The sequence below is a fragment of the Mercenaria mercenaria genome, chromosome 14 (assembly GCF_021730395.1).
Source record: "Mercenaria mercenaria strain notata chromosome 14, MADL_Memer_1, whole genome shotgun sequence".
Lineage (NCBI taxonomy): Eukaryota > Metazoa > Mollusca > Bivalvia > Venerida > Veneridae > Mercenaria > Mercenaria mercenaria.
Genome location: NC_069374.1, coordinates 65,042,168 through 65,062,764, shown reverse-complemented (window position 1 = coordinate 65,062,764; position 20,597 = coordinate 65,042,168). Strand labels below are relative to the sequence as shown.

Genomic DNA, 20,597 nt, shown 5'->3' with positions numbered 1-20,597 from the left:
AATCTTGGTGATAAATCTGCTGTAAATAGGCCGGCATCCATGTTTAAGCACTAAAAATATATTTCAAAAATAACGACTATAATTTCAATGAACATACATTAACCTGGTATTTGTTGACTTTGCAAGAATATAAGGATCTTACATTCTTGACTTTAAGACAGGCTTCTCCCTATCCGAGGGATTTCCTTAATGATAACAGAAGAAGGATGTATCACTGAAAACTGGCTGTATATTCTTAGATATACACGTCCTACTCCTGCTGGCTATTATCGCTATAAACAATTTGCCTGTCACCGTCAAAAATGGTCATTGCGCTATTTGTGATAAAGTTTACAATAACCTGCTCCCGAACATCGCCTACATATTTTCATCCTGCACCAAACACCGCTTTTATTCATGTATATGGTGTATTTCGAAAAAAAAAATCTTAAAAATTTCCTCTAAAGCACCGACTTAGACATTATAATTTGGAAGAATGATAGATATAGTCCATAAAGATAATGTCTTTGTTCAGCAAATTTTTCAAAGGAATGTCGTTATAAACTTTATAATTGTCGAAATTAGCGTAAAGTTTAACATTTAATTTCGCCATTTTCTCTTAAAATAGCATCTTTTCAGGATTTTAAATCGGCTTTAGAAATTTCGTTTATTACATGATAAGGCTAGTTAGGTGATTTTAATTGTTATTTGTTTTTATAAACCGAATGAGGAGAATACTAACCCCTATAAAGTTTTCAAGTCAATGTATCGATCCTGTGCCAAACATAGCATCCTGTGCCGAACATATCCGGTTACCTAGTGTGAACATTCTGACAAATTCTCATAAGTTTCACACTTAAAATATGGTCTCTAGAGTGATAAGATTTTTAGTTGATCTAGCCTAGTGGCATAGTTTTTGACCACACATAACCCAAATTCAAACTTGAACTATCATGATAAACATTCTGACTAAGTTTCATGAAGTAAGATTATAAATGTAGCATCTTGAGTGTTAAAAAACTTTTCCTTGGACTTGACCAGGTGGCCTGACCTATAAGCCATCAAGGCAATTATTCTGACCAATTTTTCAGAGTTTCAAACTTTAACTGTGGACTCTAGAGTGTAAACAAGCTTTTCTTTGATCTGGTCTAAAGACATAGTTTTTGACTCAACATAATCCAGATTCAAACGTGGGCTAAAGATTAATAAGATTAACATTCTAATCAAGATTCATAGAAATAGGGTCATAAATATTGCCGGTAGCATGTTAACAAGCTTTTCCTTTGATTTAAAATGGTGACCTAATTTTTGAACCCACATGACCCAGATTTAAACTCGGCCTAGAGGTAATAAAGACAAACTCTCACAAATTCTCATAAGTGTCAAACTTAAACCGTGGATTCTTAGAGTGTTAACAAGAATTTCCTTTGATCTAGCCTACTGACCTAGTCATGATCCTAACTTGACCTTGAGGTCATAAATATTCGGTCACACTTGTGGCCTCTGAAGTGTTAACAACATTTTTCTCTGACCGGGTGACCTAGATTTTGACCCCGCATGACCCAGACTCAAACTTCACGTAAAGGTCGTGAAGACAAACATTTAGACCAAATCTCATGAACTTAAACTGTGGACTCTACAATGTTAACAGGATTTTCCTTTGATCTAGCCTACTGACCTAGTTTTTAATTCCACATAATCCAATTTTGAACTTTATCTACAGATTATTAGGATAAACCTTCTGACCAAGTTTCATACATTTTGGGTCACAACTGTGGCCACTAGAGTGTGAACAAGGCAAACATTGACGGGCGACGCACCACGCAAGACGACGGTCGCCGGACAATGACCAGTCTTAATAGCTCACCTTGAGCACTTCGTGCTCAGGTAAGCTAAAAGCTTAACCTAAATACTGCAAAATCAAAAAGGAGCATAACTTTGTGAAAATGCAAAGTACAGTTATGGAACCTGTGCACTGAATGTCAGACCATGAGAGTGAACAAGTGTGTGAAGTTTCAATCCATTCCAATAGCTCACCTTGAGCACTTCGTGCTCAGGTGACCTAACAACTTAACCTAAAAACTGCAAAGTCAAAAAAAGTAGCATAACTTTGTAAAAATACAAAGTAGGGCTATGGAACCTGTGCACTATATCAGACCACGACAGTGAACAAGTGTGTGAAGTTTCAACCTTTTCCCATTAGTGGGTACTGAGATACAAGCTTACATACAAAAATTTAAATAAAAATTTCTAAGTGGAAACGGGGCATACATCATCACAGTGAACAAGTGTGTGAAGTTTCAATCCATTCCCACTAGAGGGTACTGAGATACCAGCTTACATATAAAACCTTAACCAAACAATTCTAAGTGAAAAGTTTTGCAATAATAACATGGTATTTTAGGAACAGTTACTTTACATCATAGTTTCACATGAATATTACCTATAGCAGTAGACATTCAACAAACTACAGAATAAAAAGTGTTCAAAGCAAAAATTCTCAGATTTAGAAAAACAGCTTATCTCAGACATATAATTTTTGCGACGGACGGACAGACAGAAAAAGAATAAATCAACGCCTCATTCAAAATTTGGTCATATATATTCATTTTCTCTAGAACAATATGGAATCAAATTCAAACTGAACATTACAGGGTTCATATATAGTTACGCGCACAAGTGTACTGTGAAAAAGAAGGCAGTTTCCTGTATTGACAGACTAATGTGAAAATTGACATGACTTCAAGCAAATGCTAATGTTTTTACTATAATAGCTTTTCTAAATTGCGGTCATTTTGAATGTTCTAAAAATAGTCGATAGACGAGTCACGACGGACGCCGGTCCATCTATTTATATCAATAGCTGAAAACAGTTAAAGGTTTAATGGGCAAAATGTTTAAGATTTACGTTTACCTTTTGTTCTTTTAAGCTTATTTAGATCGTTCTTAATGTCTTTTACTTCCTCTGTTATGGTCACTTCTTTTTCTTCTTTATTCTTTTCTGTCTATTTATGTTGGTTGTTTTTATGCTAATTAATTGTTTGTTGTAAATTTTGATCAAGGATGTTCAGTCTTGGGACAACCTGTAAAATATTACACAGTTTTATTATATGATATAATGCTAACTGGATAAGTCCAATAGTGTATACTTTCTGAGGCAGTACTGGAAAATACATATCTACACAGTACACTCATACAAGCGCTTTTAGTCCCCTACCGGTTCACCGGAGGCAACTATAGGAATGCCTTACGTCCGTCCGTCCGTCCGTCTGCAAATCTGGATCCTGCATTACTCAAAAAGCATTCAAACTAGGTTAATACAATTTGGTTTGTGTATTGAGGGCAATATGTAGATTATGCAAGTGCATAGCTTACACGTGTAGGTCAAATATCAAGGTCACTATTGAAGGTCAAGTAAATATTGTTTCCGCTCCATAGCATTTATATGCATTGATGGTCTATCTTGGCGCTACACACAAACCTTCCCCTTGATGAGTTAATGTGTCAACACATGCTTAGGCCGAAATCAAAAAGTATGTATGGTTCAGGTAACCCAACTGACCCATTTCTTTTCTGCCGACCCTAACTTTTTTCGCCAAAAATGAAAACAATTACCAATTTGGATACGAAATTAAATGAGTATGAAACAGAACGTAAGCTATTTTTACGCACGAAGTAATAATGGCTGCGTCAGCGGTTGTAGTCGCGATTTTACTGAAAAACTGCAGCAAACATTTTCCTAAACCAGAACATTTTATGAAAACAAGAGGGCCATGACGGCCCTATATATCGCTCACCAGAGTTGATCTGGCCTACTGACCTTGTTTTTTACCCCACATGAGCCAGTTTCAAATTTAACCTAGTGATCATCAAGACAAACATACTGACCAAGTTTCATAAAGATTGAGTCACAACTGTAGCCTTTAGAGTGTTCACAAACTTTGCCTTTAATTTGACCATGTGACCTAGGGATTGCCCAAAATGACCCAGATTAAAATCTCCTATGTAAGTGACCCCCCTAAAAGCCAGACATTTTAATCCCCAATAAACAGGATCCTGTCTGGTCCAGTCTGATAAGGGTCCATAAAACCCCTGTAGTCTTGACATGTAGTCCATGTCAGAGGATCATAAATTTTATTGATATGTACAGATAATTGGTTATTTCCAGTGCTATACACTTCACTGATTGAAATGCAGCTTTTTTTTCAGATTATACACAAAGTAATTTTAATTGTTAATATACTAATTGTAATTGCTCATTCTTGTTGAGTAATGTCCTGACCAATTAAATTATAATCCTTACATCAAGACAATTCTCACCATTTTAGAAAACTCTCACCTTTATTCAATGAAAAAAATGAAATAATTATATAAAACTCAGTAACAGAAACGACGAGTTTTTTTTTTCCAGTTATTAATTAATTATGATCTTTTTATCTAAGTAACAAAATAAAAGCAGAAAAATGAATATTTCTGGATTTCATTGGAAATTAAAGTTGCATTTTAAATAGATGAAAAAAATGGAACTTCATAATAAAATCCAGCAATAAAAAGATATCATTGTTCAAAATACACATGATTTATTTATACATAAATTATTCATTATTTTTAAAAAGGTGCCTGAATGCATTTTCTTTTATTTATTTTTTTAATTAAGAAATAATGAGATATAATTGTTTTAAAGCTTGATTAATTGAAAAATAACTATGCTGTTGTATTTTATCACTTTGTTTGCTTAGTCCCAATTCAGGCTTTCTAAACTCGTTATAAAATTGAGAACTGGTTTGCTATAAAGGTGAAAAATATCACATGCAATCTTTGTACTGCACAGTAGCTATACAGTAGCTTAATATGATAAACAGAAGCAAGTCTATCAATCGTCCAGTCTTGTATATTGGCTCTTACCGCCAATACGCAGACCATAGGTCACATACCTTGCATACCAGAATCAGCATCTTTAAAGATCATCAAGACAAACATTCTGACTTAGTTTCATAAAGACTGAGTCACAACTGTGGCCTATAGAGTGTTCACAAGCTTTTACTTTGATCTGGCCTACTGACCTACTTTTTGACCCCGCATAACCCAGTTTCAAAATTGATCTAGAGATCATCATGGCAAACATTCTGACAAAGTTTCATAAATATTGGGTCACAACTGTGACCTCTAGAGTATTCACAAGCTTTTCCTTTGATCTGGCCTACTGACCTAGTTTCTGACCCCACAGGACCCAAATGCATACCAGAATCAGCATCTTTAAAGATCATCAAGACAAACATTCTGACCTACTTTTTGACCCCGCATAACCCAGTTTCAAACTTGACCTAGAGATCATCAAGACAAACATTCTGACCAAGTTTCATAAAGGTTGTGTCACAACTGTGGCCTCTAGAATGTTCAAAAGCTTTTCCTTTGATTTGATCGGGTGACCTTGTTTTTGATCCTACATGACCCAGTTTCGAACCCGACCTAGAAATCATCAAGACAAACATTCTGACCAAGATTCATAAAGATTGTAGCACAAATTTGGCATCTAGAGTGTTCACAAGCTTTTCCTTTGATCTTACCTACTGACCTAGTTTTGACCCCACATGACCCAGTTTCGAACTTGACCTTGAGATCATCAAGACAAACATTCTGACTAATTCTAATGAGTTTCAAACTTGAACTGTGGTCTCTAGAGTGTTGACAAGATTTACCTTTTATCTGGCCTAGTGACCTAGTTTTTGACCCCACACGACCTAGTTTCAAAATCCTAGAAATCAATAAGACAAACATTCTGACCAAGTTTCAAAAAGATTGAGTCACAAATGTGGCCTCTAAAGTATTCACAAGCTTTTTCTTTGATTTGACCGGGTGACCTAGTTTTTAAACCCACATAATCCAGATTCATACTTGACCTAGAAATCATCAAGACAAACATTCGGACCAAGTTTCATAAAGATTGGATCACAAATGTGGCCTCTAGAGTGTTCACAAGCTTTTCCTTTGTTCTGGCCTACTGACCTATTTTTTGACCCAACATGACCCAGTTTCAAATTTACCTAGAAATTATTAAGACTAGCATTCTGACCAAGTTTCATAAAGATTGGGTCACAAATGTGGCCTCTAGAGTATTCACAAGCTTTTCCTTTGATCTGGCCTACTGACCTAGTTTTTGACCCAACATAACCCAGTTTCAAAATTAATCTAGAGATCATCAAGACAAACATTCTGACTAAGTTTCATAAAGATTGGGTCACAAATGTGGCCTCTAGTCTGTTCACTAGCTTTTCCTTTGGTCTAGCATACTGACCTAGTTTTTGACTCCATATAACTCAGTTTCAAATTTGACCTAGAAATCATCAAGACAAATATTCTGACCAAGTTTCATAAAGATTGGGTCACAAGTGTGGCCTCTAGAGTGTTCACAAGCTTTTCCTTTGTTCTGGCCTACTGACCTATTTTTTGACCCAACATGACCCAGTTTCAAATTTACCTAGAAATTATTAAGACTAGCATTCTGACCAAGTTTCATAAAGATTGGGTCACAAATGTGGCCTCTAGAGTATTCACAAGCTTTTCCTTTGATCTGGCCTACTGACCTAGTTTTTGACCCAACATAACCCAGTTTCAAAATTAATCTAGAGATCATCAAGACAAACATTCTGACTAAGTTTCATAAAGATTGGGTCACAAATGTGGCCTCTAGTCTGTTCACTAGCTTTTCCTTTGGTCTAGCATACTGACCTAGTTTTTGACTCCATATAACTCAGTTTCAAATTTGACCTCGAAATCATCAAGACAAATATTCTGACCAAGTTTCATAAAGATTGGGTCACAAGTGTGGCCTCTAGAGTGTTCACAAGCTTTTCCTTTGATCTGGCCTACTGACCTACTTTTTTACCCAGCATGACCCAGTTTCAAACTTGACCTAGAGATTATCAAGACTAACATTCTGACTAAGTTTCATAAAGATTGGGTCACAAATGTGGCCTCTAGAGTTTTCACAACGCAAATGTTGACGGACGACGCACGGCGCACTGACGCACGACGGACGAAGAACGCCGACGGACGCCGGACAATGACCGGTCACAATAGCTCACCTTGAGCACTTTGTGCTCTGGTGAGCTAACAATCAGTATCATCTGTACAGCAGCACATATTTTTGATGAGATCCATCTGCCACTTTACGAAAAATGCTACACCTTAAAGATCTAAGTAAGAATTTCAGCTAATCGGAGATGTTTGTTGGAACGAACCTTGTATCAGCCGTTTTGAAACCTAACTAGACATCTTCTTTGAATGAAATGTCATGGACTCTCATTTACTTCAAAATAGTTTGATACATTTTTTTCTTTTGATCTGACATAAAATAAACCATGCCAAATATCTGTTCAATTTCTATTTGAAAATATCAACAAGATAAAAAATCGATATCGCCCATCAAGGCGTTTTCAAGGGGGATAATTTTACCGATAAGACGGTGAACTCAACCTAATTGTTGATCATTTTCCACAATCTGAAGTCAAGTTATAAACACAAATTTCAAATTGGTACTGCTGTCTGCAGTATTTTGCACACCAGTGCAAGTTGTAACGTGATCTTTATGCTAAAGACAAATAGGCTTTATGGAATCGTTATTTATTTAACCTTTTTGAGAATTTAACCTTCAGAAAAAAAGGTATGTTTTTCATGAACTTTGTGAAAATGGTATATTTATAATTTGATATTAAATTTATAAATATGCAAAATGTTGATCTTGATATTTTGGAGAAAAAAAAACATGTGCTATGAACTTTTTGTGACATCATCAGTTTCGGGTTCTCACGAGAATCGGTTGTGATGTTGTGGTTCGACACTGTTATTGGAATCCCAGATGTGACTGTCACAAACTAAAAATATTGACAGCTTTTAATTCTTGCTGGACAAGAATTTCAAGACATGGAATATGAGGTAGAAAACGATAACGATTACTTTTTCCTGGTTTGCTGTTTTCAAAACTTGTGTCTGTTATTCTGTTATATTATATGAAAGTAATTCAATCCTACTTTGAAGCTATTTCTTGGACTGTTTGAAATAAAGGGAACAGCCAATGCTTCAAACTGCAGTGGGGCCTGGATGTGTTAAACCAAAACGTGTGTCTGTGATTCTGTTACTTTATTTGAAAGTAGCTAAATCCTACTCTGAAGCTATTGTTTGGACTGTTGAAATAAAGGGAACAGCAAGTGCAGTGATTCAGATTGCAGGTACCATCATTTATTCGATTGTTAACATTTTCTTCTGAAACTTAAATGACTGAGGGACACTGTTCCGTGCTAGGGGGCGTGGGCAGTGTTGCATTTTCCATTACTGCTCATGAACAGACTCAATCAAACCGAGTCTGCAATTTTCACTGTTTGTTTTGTTGTCGGTGCTTCCGAGGGATCTATTTTCCGGATTTTATTTACACATTTACACCTATTCATAATCTTAGCTTGTCTGAAAAATTGCGGAATGATACTTATATCACTTTGGGGAATTATGATATCATTTCATTTTACTCTGACTATCATACACTCCTTGTGTAAAGTCTGAAATTTAGAACTAAAATCATTGTATTGAATCCTTATAATATTACAATGAAACTTTGAAGTTTCATAGTTTGTAGCATAACCCCTAACATTTCCTAAATTTAAATACCAGGCACTTGCCATGTAGATTCATTAAACATAGAAATGTTACAGGTGGTTTAAATTTTTAGAATTTAACAAAGAATGTCAGAATGTCAGTATTAATATTAAAAAGTTGTGCAGGGAATTTCATATAAAAAAAAGTCACTCGCTTCTACTTTTTCCGTCAGATAAGACCTTTATCAAGGAAAATTTCTTATCCACCAACATATTTATATTATATATTTACATTATATGATAGCTATGTGTTGGTTATGGTTATATGTGTTCCAATTTCTCAGGGACGATGGCAGAAAAGCGTTATAATAAACAAATGTTCTTGTATAACTACTGGATGTCATCGGCTTTGCTTAGGTTATACCGAAAACTTTCTTCAACTGATTGTGGAACTAAGAACGAAAGGTAATCAGGAGTTAGGCCGTTCTTCATTTTGTTGAGTAAAATTAGGGATTCCCGAGGAAATTCTTTGTGAATGTGATGTTCATTGAGAGACACAAGTACAGTTGCCCAAGAAACGTGAAGCACCATGCTGAATTTTGTTGACTTTAATTTTTTCATACTGCGTTCAGTTGATATAAACCACATCAGCATATTCAATTAGAGGTCTGATTAAAGATAAGTATATCACTAGTAGTAGTATTCACTGCTAATGATCTTTTATCTAGTTGAAACTTAAGTTTACGCATGGTATGTATTTGTTTCAGGCCCGCTCTTTAATGGGGTTGATATGAGAATGCCAGGAACAGTCATCAGAAAAGTAGACTCTAAGATATTTGTGTACAGCTTCTGAGGAAATTGGCTGATTACGCATAACAAGTGGTGGATGTAACGGTTTAGATAATTTGCGTGAAGTGGTCATAATCTCTGATTTGGAAGTATTAAAGAAAAATACCAAATGTCTGAGGCGGGATTCGAACGCGGGTCGCACGGGTGTAAGCCCAATGCTCTAACCACTGAGTCAAAGAGTCGGCTCTCTGACGCAATTGTCAGAATTTGGTTTTTATCGTGAGGCTATACGTAAGCTATCGTAACAATTGTTTGATGATCAGCAAATAAAGTTGCACAATTATATCGTTACCCGAACCCAAGCTCAAACCCGTTGGATGAACGAGCTTTTAAGTCGAAGGGATTAACCTTTTATGAAATCTAACTTGCATTACTGCAACCGACATGTAATCAATGAGTATAATTGTGAATAAGGCCGACGTGACAAAGTTTTTTTCCCAGAAAAAGACAATAGGATTTTATCTGTAGATTATTGTTTATTGTAAGTCTTTGTAATGAATCTGTGTAATCTTTAACAAATCACTGAAAAATCGTTATACGTGGAAGTTTTCATTTCAGGACATTTGCAAAACAGAAACATGCACTGATCGGATGATAATGCAGAAAATCGTTCAAGTGGTACAATTGTTATATGGTCATGAATCATACCTTAAAAGTGAGCTTACATCTGAATTGCTCTTATTTCAGAAACCTAGTTTCAAATTTGACATAGATATCAAAACTTCTGATCATGTTTATGTGACCTTGATTATCACCCGTGATACCCAGTTACAAATTTATCCTATCTTATTTAAAAAACGACAAGGAAGTTAACAATGTTTTCTCAATGATTTTACCTAGTGACTTTGTTTATAATCTTAGATAATCGGATTTCAAATCTGATGTACATTTCATAGGAACAACCATTTTTTGGACAAAGTTTTATGAAGATCAAGTAGAAAAATGACCTCTAGATTGTTAACAATGTTTATATATAATTCAATCTACTGACCTAGATTTACCTCAGGTTTCCCAGATTTGAATATGACCTGTTAAAGGCAATCATTCTGACAACAAATATATGATGATCAAGTAGAAACTTGGCACCTGGATAGTTAAAAATGTTTTTCTATGATTTGACTTAATGACCTAGTTTTTTACTTGAGGTTACCAGCTCTACATTGTACCTATATTTCATACAGACAAATATTCTGAAAACTTTTACGGCGATAAGTGATAGAAAACATGGCCTCTAAATTATTAAATATGTGTTGTTGTTTTTCTATTATGTAACCTAGCCACCGAGTTTTGTACCACAAAGATCCAGTTTCAAACTCGTTCAAGATATTACCCAGGAAAATATTCTAATCAAGACTCATTAAAATTGGGGAAAATGTTGTGACCCCTATAGAGTTAACTGAAGAAAGACGATCGACACTGGGGTATTGCAATAGTTCACCTTAAGGACACTGTGTTCAGGTGATCTAAAAACATCTAAGGGACATAACTTCCAATGAATAATCCGGCACTGATCAGGCAAGACCTTGGTGAGAAATATTCTGCGCCGGAAGAAGTAGCGACTATACAGACCCTCGAAATATTATTTGAATGCATAGATTGAAACAAGAATATTACACAGTTCTTAAAGTAAAACGAGTTCGTAGTATTTACATTTTTACCTTTTATCTTTGAAAACGCGCATTGTATAAAGTTTCCTAATTCGCGTTTCTTATCACTTGCGATCTCATGATGAAAACGAATTTTTTTAAATATCTTGACATAAGCCTTAGAGGAAATTCTCTTCTTTTTCTTATTAAACTAGTTTTTGACCAAAGCAAACACAATGATAATCTGTCACAAATTTTAATATTGTTTAGGTTTATCAGCTACATTGTACTTAAGTACGACTCGGTCGTAACCTGACAGGTTGTATCATTATGCATTATGCATTACAAAATCAAAGATAAAAAAGTTGAGATAGGATTTACAGAACCGGGCGCTTCCATGGCCGAGTGGTTAAGGTCGCTGGTATCAAATCACTTCCCGTTTCTGATGGGGGTTCGAGCCTTACTCGAGGCGCTAATTCTTATGTGAGGAAGCCATTCGGCTAGCTTACGGAAGGTCGGTGGTTCTACCCAGTAGCCAAACCGTGATGAAATATTGCACGGATGAGGCACCTGGGGTCTACTCAACCATTAAAGTTAAAAAGTATGACTACACAGCCATTCGGTATACAGCAATGTGGCGTTGAATCTCTGAGGTCCCTCCAGGAATATTCAGTGTCGGTCCCTCCTTCAAACTACAACAAACAAAGAGAAGAAGGAGGAAGATACCAAGGAGCAGAATCAATCAGCATCAGCCTTTCAGGTTGATGCATTGGAATGCGGAGGGTGTCTTCAACAAGAAGGCTGAACTTGAGCATATCCTCAATGAGAAAGACATCAATGTCTGTTGCATTAAGGAAAGTCACCTGCAACCTGAAAAATCCTTCAAAGTCAGAGGATACTAATGTTTTCGCTGTGACAGAATTAGCAGCCGAAAAGGAGGCATCATGACATTGGTTAGGAAAAACATCAGTTTCAAACATCCCCATCAACAGGAAACTGCAAAGGGAAGACAGAAGAGAAAAAAGGGAAAGACAGACAAGTCAATTGACATCAGAATGCATGAAACAGAGTCTTGAACAACATGAGCTACAGGCAGTTCTATGGCAGTTGAAGACAAAGAAGTCTCCTGGACCAGATGGAGTCACAAATGAAATGCTGACCCACTTAGGCACTGTAGCAATTTGCAAACTCCTGGAAATTTACAACTACAGCTGGATACAAGGACTACTTCCGCAAATATGGAAAGAGGCCGTCATAATTCCCATCCGTAAAAAAGGGAAGGATCCAAAGAAGGCTGCAAGCTATTGTCCAATCAGTCTAACCAGTTTTGTTGGAAAGACCATGGAGAAGATTGTGAATGCCCGTCTTAAGTGGAGCCTAACAACCTACTCGCAACACAACACGCGCTTCAGACAATTCCGCTCCACTGAAGACCAGACCACTTACATATCGCAAGAGATATAGGACGCTTTCTAAGAACAGAAAGTCGTGCTTACAGCATGAATTAATATGCAGCGAGCGTTCGACAAAGTCTAGACTGATGGACTCCTCGTCAAACTGATGAGGAGTGGAATAGGAGGTCACACGCTGAGGTGGATTATGTCATACCTCTATAACAGGAGAGCAAGAGACAGCTTAGAACATGCCAGCAGTAGGAAGTTCCTGTTGCGTCACGGTGTCCCGCAGAGTCTTATCCCCTACACTTTTCCTGCTTTTCATCAATGACCTGGTGTCTGAACTGCCGAAAGGAGTTAAGATTTGCTGGAACAACGTGAGAAGCAAATGAGCACACACTCAAAACAGTATATCAGGGAACAATGAGACCCGACTTAAAGCATAGTTCAACTGACTGGTAAACTACTGCCAAAACCAACCAACAGACTCTAGACAAGGTTCAAAGCCAAGCATTGAGGATCATGACAGGTGCTATAAAGTCTACACCAATCTACTTCATGGAGAAAGTACCAGGTACATAGCCGTAACAAGACAGGAGGACATGCAAAGGTCCTGCTTCAAGCAGGTCTTTTCAAGACCATCCCATGAAAGCAAAGTTAGACTGATACACCAAAAATCAGCTCAAACGTAACAGTTTCGTTGGAAGGCAAAGAAACTCAATCAAAAGTTTGAAACTGAGCTGAATATACCAACGGCTCCCCTATGTAGAGAAGACATTAAAATCCCTCTTGGGAATTATCTGAATTTAGTGACTGTGAGATTTGCTGTTTCTCATCTTGACCGCGGGAAACAACAGGACGAAGGTATTCGGAAGAGCCTCACACAAGCTATGATCAATGAAGACTATCCTCCGAAAACATGGATTCGTGTCTATACAGATGGGTCAGCCACATGCGCCATCAAAGATGGAGGAGCCGGAGTTTTCATTTTATACCCATCTGACAAGAGAGCAACACTACATGCAGCCACAGGAAAACACTGCAGCAGTTATAAAAGCGGAGACTGAAGTACTCATGAAGGCTGTTCTCAATGACTGAAGACAAAAATGGCTCATTGTAACTATGGTATGCAATAGCGTTTTTTTTTTTTTTTTTTTTTTTTTGTTGTTGTTTTTTTTTTTTTAATTTTTTTTATATTGAAAATCTAGTACTTATTTATTTTCTCTTTTACTTTTTACCGGAAAGGCAAAAAAATAAACATCAAAGTTGACAACTATGTTTACTGTTTATAGGACTTAACTTGAAAATCACTGAAAATATCTAAGTATTAAAGTATGGTTAGTACTTTTCATTCATATCAAATTTGGTTGTAAAGAAATTTTCTTAACTTTGTCGCTGTGAAATAATATTCACAGGTTTGATAGTTTCACGATTTGAATTTCTACTGCATTTCTGTTGGTTGGATTTATACGCAGATTTCAGAAAGACAAAACATTAATACAAAAATATCTTTTATGGGGGCCAGTAAATTACACTGGCATTTCTTGATGAAAAAATGGGGGAAAAAACACATTAGAATATGGAATTAAGTGATGAAAAAATATCTCAGATTTATAAAAGCCCAAAAAAATTGTTTGTTTCCGGTATCCCGACCTACCCTTAATTTTTGCCCGACCCTAAATGTTTTTTTAGAAAATGTAGTTCAAGTTCACTAGAAGTGTTTTGAAGAATATATATTTTTACTAATATTTACTATATGGATCACAAACAATGCTGATACTTGCAATTTGTTCATTTAAAATCGTTGTAAGATTTAAAAGTAAGTTTTAAAAAGTATGTTACACATGCTGTCTCAGTCATTGCATTTAAAATTTAGAACATGCAATATAATAAAATATTTGTAAGATAACAAGAATCTTAATGTTCTAACATTTTTTACTTACTGACCAATATATACTATAGCTTATATACCCTTAATCTGGGAACCACTTTAACAAATGAATTATTCCGCAATATATATCTCTTCTAGTCTATTATCTAGTACATAACAATACATCTTTGCTTTAAATCCTCATATGCTTTAATGAATTTAGAAAGGCTAGCCAACATCCAAGTGAAAAACACCTGTATTTTTTATTTTCCAGTACTGTTCCGGGAATGCACAAAATATATCCCGAATATTCATTTTGTAATAGTAGGGCTAGTACAGATTTTCCATTTCAGATATAATACCTTTCAAATACATTTCTTTCTAGTCACAATTCAGTCATAATTACACTATAGTAAACTATTCCATTCATGAACACGTGTGCAATAAACAATATACTATCCAAGCGCTTCCATCATGTAAATCGTGAAAGCCAATGAAATACACACGTATTTTATTTTTTCTGCTCCATTTAATGACCAATCATAATTCGCTATGTTTCACCGCTGTCAATCAAAATCCATTTTACACATTGGCGATATAGTACTAATTTGTTTACAACACAGTATCAAAATAAAGAACTCAATTTTGTCGTGAAGTTTACAACACAATAAAATGCGCACTTGCGATCTAAATATTTTATTAATCATTACTTTCTTTTGGAAACCTTTACTCCTAAATTATTTTATTTCCTTTTCTAGTATAGGTCACTTTAGACACTGGCCTGGGTTGCCACACCCTACAGTATATTCAGTCCAGGTATTACTTAATATCTGAAGACTTAATCTTATAAAGAGCGAGGATATGACTTTTTGTTTGACTCCAGATGAAGATAAAGGGTCTAAGATGCTTTACAACTTTTGAGCTGATAACCTGAATGGCTTTGATTCTTCTTCTAACGAGCGATGTTCACGAGAACCCTGGACCTTGATCAAACGGTAGTCTACCTTCTTCTTCGTCGTCGTCATCTTCTTTGTCGTCTTCTTTTGATATCGCAGATGGTTTTAAGAAGACCTTATCTTTCGGACATTAATCTGTTCAGAGTTTTTTTTTCCATAAACGAGATATATTACGAGAACTCCAGCATTTCGATGTCATCTCTTTTACTAAACTTGGTTAAGTAATTGTACTGAGTAATACTCTATCATGTTTGATAATTCTGCTGCACATTTCAGAAAGGTCAGACCAGGAGACAACTATGGTGGCGTTCTTGTTTATGTTAAAAGTCATATCCCAGCTATCAGGAGATCTAAAACCGGCAACACATAAAAAACTAGACGACATAGCATCACACAGATCATTTCGCTAAAACATCTCACTCTCTTATTGACCTTTTTCTGGTATCCTCTGCATGTAATGTTTACACATCTGGAGTAGGAGATCCCTTTCTTGACCAGAATCTTAGATTTCATTGCCCCGTCTATTGTTGTCTTAATTGCTCCAAACCTAACTCAAGAAAGTACAAGTGGGTTATGTGGACATTCGACTAGTGGGTAATATGACAACCTGAGACGAGAAGCAGCATCTATTAATTGGGACTCCCTAGCTGATGATGGTATTGATACGTATGTAGAAAATATTACTAATCCAATTCTATCTATATGTAAAAAGCACATTCTAAACAAAATAGCAACAATAAGAATTCAGACACTGCATGAATGCATAACGATTTAGGAAAACATATAAGAAAGAGAAAGAGAGATTATGACAAGGCCAAACGAACCCAAAATGAACATCATTCAATTTGGAACACTTACAAACAAATGCGAAACAAAACTACACAATTATTACGAATGTAAAAACACAACTTTCAGAAAAACTATCAAATAAACTACAGACAAAAAATCTTAAAACATCCGACTATTGGAAGATACTAAAACAATTCATATCACCATCCAAAAACACTACTAAATGACCATGGTATTCTAGTCAGAAGACATAGATAAAGCAAACTCGCTCAACAATTTCTTTCAGTAAGTCTCAAGCATTATTAAACGATAATAACAAAACACTGTCACACATGCAAACAAATACAACCCATCCAAAACTTGACTCAGTTATCATCACAGAGGAAGAAGTAACAGAAACACTCAAATTACTCTCAGTAGGTAAGCTGCAGGGCCTGATAACGAGAATAACAGGATCCTGAACGAACTCTCACAGGAGCTTGCAAGACCACTTTTGTCAGCTTTTAAAGGTAGTTCTGTACGTTTGATAAACCGGAAGTGATGGCGTAAGGTCATTTATCCGGAAAACGTAGAATAAAGCCTGGATTCGGCGTACGGAAATTAGAATCATTTTATGAATAACTGGAAACCTGTGAGTGAATTTATTACAATGACACTGTTGCTATATTTCTAAAGTCAAATTATTCTGTTAAAACATATGACATGTCAAAAAACAAAATAATGTCTTAAAATTAGCGTGAAATGTCTGGTTCACCTTAATCATGGTCAAATATCTCAAAAATAAGCAAATGAACATATACATTTTATTTCATTAAATTATAGGCCATGTGTTTATTTACAACTGTGAGAAGTTTCATCAAAATCTACATTGTAGAAAAAATTCTATTCGCAAAAATGTTATAAAAGTTATGATTTTCCCATTATGAAATATTGCATGAGGTTCAAACTTTTCAAATCAGTCTAGCAAAAGATCAAGCACACGACTCTATCATTTTTATTTGCTGAATTTTCTAGGTATATACTGAACTTTTGAAAAATCAGAGTTTCATCAAATTCTACATTGTAGAAAAAAATCGATCCAAACGTGCAGAACTACCTTAACATATCCATTAACACTGGTCGAAAGCCATCCCAAAGGAGATTGGCACATGTATGTGCTGTTTTTAAGAAAAAATGACCCACAGCTAGTTTCCGACTACAGATTTATATCGCTTCTAAGCACAATCAGTAAAGTACTAAAACAAAATCATTCATAAGTATATCTTTAACTTCTTTTCAGCAAATAAATTATCTCAGCACTTCAATCTGGATTTGTTCCCAATGACTCAACTACCAACCAACTTGGTATCTACTTTCCAGATTTTATTTACTTCACAACAGCGGGTGTTAAGTGCTGTGTGGCGGCCGTAAAAAGTCGCCCCGACTTCATCTCAGTATTGTTATATTTTCTGGTCCTTCGGGATCATTGATTTCAACTCATTTAGATTTGAAGATTGAATACTGCTTAAGCCGGTGCTAGGGGGCGTGGGCAGTGTTGCATTTTCCATTACTGCTCATGAACAGACTCAATCAAACCGAGTCTGCAATTTTCACTGTTTGCATTGTTTTCGGTGCTTCCGAGGGATCTACTTTCCAGATTTTATATTCTATATATAATACTTTCTGCCAAGCATTAGATGAAGGTTAAGAAGTCCGTGCAGTCTTTTGTGATATATCTAAAGTTTTTGACCGCGTATGGAACAAAGGTCTTTTGTTCAAGTTAGAATCTGCCCATATATCTGGATGCTTGTTAAATTGGTAGCGTGACTATCTATCTGAGAGAAAGCAGGTTCATCTCAAATGGTTTATATCTCAGCAGGTGTGCCACAAGGTTCTATCCTGGTCCTCTTCTTTTCATGGTTTTTATCACTGACATTCTCAATATTAGTTCAACTATCAGACTCTTTGTTGATGATACTAGCTTGTACATTATTGTTGACAATCCGATAACTGCAACCGAAACCCTAAATTCAGACCTTATGAAAATAGACGAGTGGGCAAATGAGTGGCTTGTCAACTTCAATTCTAAAACCAGAATCTATTCTTATTTCTCGTAAATTTAACAAACCCCAACATCCTTCTTTGTATATGCATGGTGTTCCAATCAACGAGATGACGTCTGTATTTTCAAAAGACGGGAACTGGTACGAACATGTAGACAGTATCAGAGAAACGGCATGCATGTAAAAGAATCAACATAATGAGAACCTTGAATTTTATTCTTGACCGCAGCCCTCTTGAAACAATCTATTTGTCTTTATACGGCCTCGTCTACGGATCGCGGGGTCGCGAGTTCGATCCTCGGGCGGGGCGTATGTTCTCCGTGACTATTTGATAAACGACATTGTGTCTGAAATCATTAGTCCTCCACCTCTGATTCATGTGGAGAAGTTGGCAGTTACTTGCGGAGAACAGGTTTGTACTGGTACAGAATCCAGGAACACTGGTTAGGTTAACTGCCCGCCGTTATATGACTGAAATACTGTTGAAAAACGGCGTTAAACCCAAAACAAACAAACAAACAAACAAATCTTCTGGAGTATTCTGATGTCGTTTGGGATAAAATAACCCAGCACGATCAATTTGAACTTGAGAAAATCCAACTTGTAGTATGCAAAATCAACACAGGTTCACCAAAATTGTTTCTTTTGCCAATCTTTATAAAGAGACCGACTCCCAACCCCTTAAAGTCAGAAGACAAAAACACAAACTCACTCTTTTCTACAAAATGAAAAATCATTCAACTCCACAGTATATTTCCTCATTGGTACCTGAAACTGTATACAATCTTAGAAATGCCGGTGATTCCAGAAACCTGCTTTATCACACTCAGCTCTTTGCTAACTCCTTTCTGCCATCAACTACAACTACCGTTAGAACATAGAAATTCTCCAACATTAAGTATCTTCAAAAGACGGCTTTATTCTGATGTATTGAAAGTCCCAAGTCATTATTAAGCAGGTACACGTAAAATCCTGATTCTTCATGGTAGACTTAGGACACACTGTAGCTCTCTTAATGAACATTTATTTTCAAAATATATTGTAAAAACAGTCCATTGTGTGAATGTGGTGAGGTAGAAAATACATATCATTTCTTTTTCAGCTGTCCCAATTATCAAAGAGAGCGTACTAAACTTCTAAATCATATTAGGCCGATAACCACTGTTACACTAAAAACACTATTTTACATGGCGATTCCTCGATTACAAGCACACTAAATAATTACATATTTCTCATGTACATTAATATATACAGAAGACAAAGAGATTTGATATGTAGCTTTTTACATTTATTTCTTGAACACTTAAAGCAGTAATGATAGCTTTGTATTCCAGCTTCTTTGTCAGCTTCTACATAGCTTTAACGAAAGTCCTAAAACTCAGTGTGTCTAAAGTGACATTCCTGACCTATCAACCTCATTTCGTCTATTTCGCTTCCTTCTTTCCTATCCTATCTTCTTAGATATCATTACATAGTAAATGTTTTTTACAGTTTAGAATTTATTTATATAAATATATCAATTTTCTTATCCAAAAATTAAATCTTTCTTGACAACCTTTTTTAAAATTACAGCTGACAAGTTTATGTCAATACCATAAAGATAAACGAAGAAATTGCAAGCAGAACATGTATAATGGATTAATAACTTTGTTTCTGTTGAAATTACCTTATGTATAAGGAGAGAATTCCTTAAAAAAAGGCTTATAGCTTCCTACTCAATCCTCTATGATTGTATATTTGTAAAACTGTAATGATTGTAACTATATATTAAATACTTTTTAACCCAAAGGCCCGGGTCTGCACTTGATTTTCATTGGCATAATTTATTATGTTAATAATTTCAAAGGGAAGGTGGATGGGGACATTATATCTCCAAATATACGTCAAAATCCACCAGAGCTGTTTTACAATTCAAACTGTTTTCAGGAGAGCATATCCCTGAAGCCCCCGAGCTGCTCTTCCTTGTCGCTGAACATGAAATTGCGGCTGGCGACGCCCCTAGACTGTCTCTTAGTAATTTTAGGTATCATTCATATAATTAATAGAAATATGCAATTTAACACAGAAAAGCATTTTGCAAAGTCGAATATAAAATGCATGGTGGTCTCATTCTTTTGCTTTTCTGTATATCTACAGAGAAGGTCTAGTATTCACTATTATGTCATCATGTGAACGTCGCTCATATATCCCCTTTTTGCTGCAAAGAACATATTTCCGGGAGAGCATGCCACAACCCATAGAATCAACAAACCCACAAATACCGTCTGCATTACTGCGCGTAACATGCAACTACATGACAAACACTCCTGACTGCAACAAAGTCGGTATGTATCTTCGATAATTTAGGGGTTATAGGTCGCATTTTAATAGACAACATATATACCTCGCAATATATGAGAGATAATAGGTAGGGGTAGATTTCTCGGAAGCACAGAGCACCACAAACACATCCTCAGAGCCACGCATTTGCAAAGTAAGCCCACAACAAAAAGAAGCCGTAACGGAAAAAAATTACAGACGGGTTGCTTCAAAAATCAAACAAGT

At 35.9% G+C, this 20,597-nt stretch overlaps 1 protein-coding gene across 4 annotated transcripts in view; it reads right to left on the bottom strand.

Annotated features, from left to right (window-relative positions):
* Nucleotides 1-20,597, bottom strand: part of LOC123526993 (uncharacterized) — a 154,216-nt gene that overhangs the window by 128,495 nt on the left and 5,124 nt on the right. For 2 of the 4 annotated variants that reach the window (XM_053523722.1, XM_053523720.1), the window contains exon 2: nt 2,894-3,062. The exons of 1 other annotated variant lie outside the window; for it this stretch is intronic. The gene's annotated coding sequence lies outside the window, so the exon portion shown is untranslated. Of the gene's footprint in view, nt 1-2,893; nt 3,063-14,628; nt 16,010-20,597 lie in introns of those variants that run through there. One more of the 4 variants, XM_053523721.1, reaches the window with a different exon arrangement.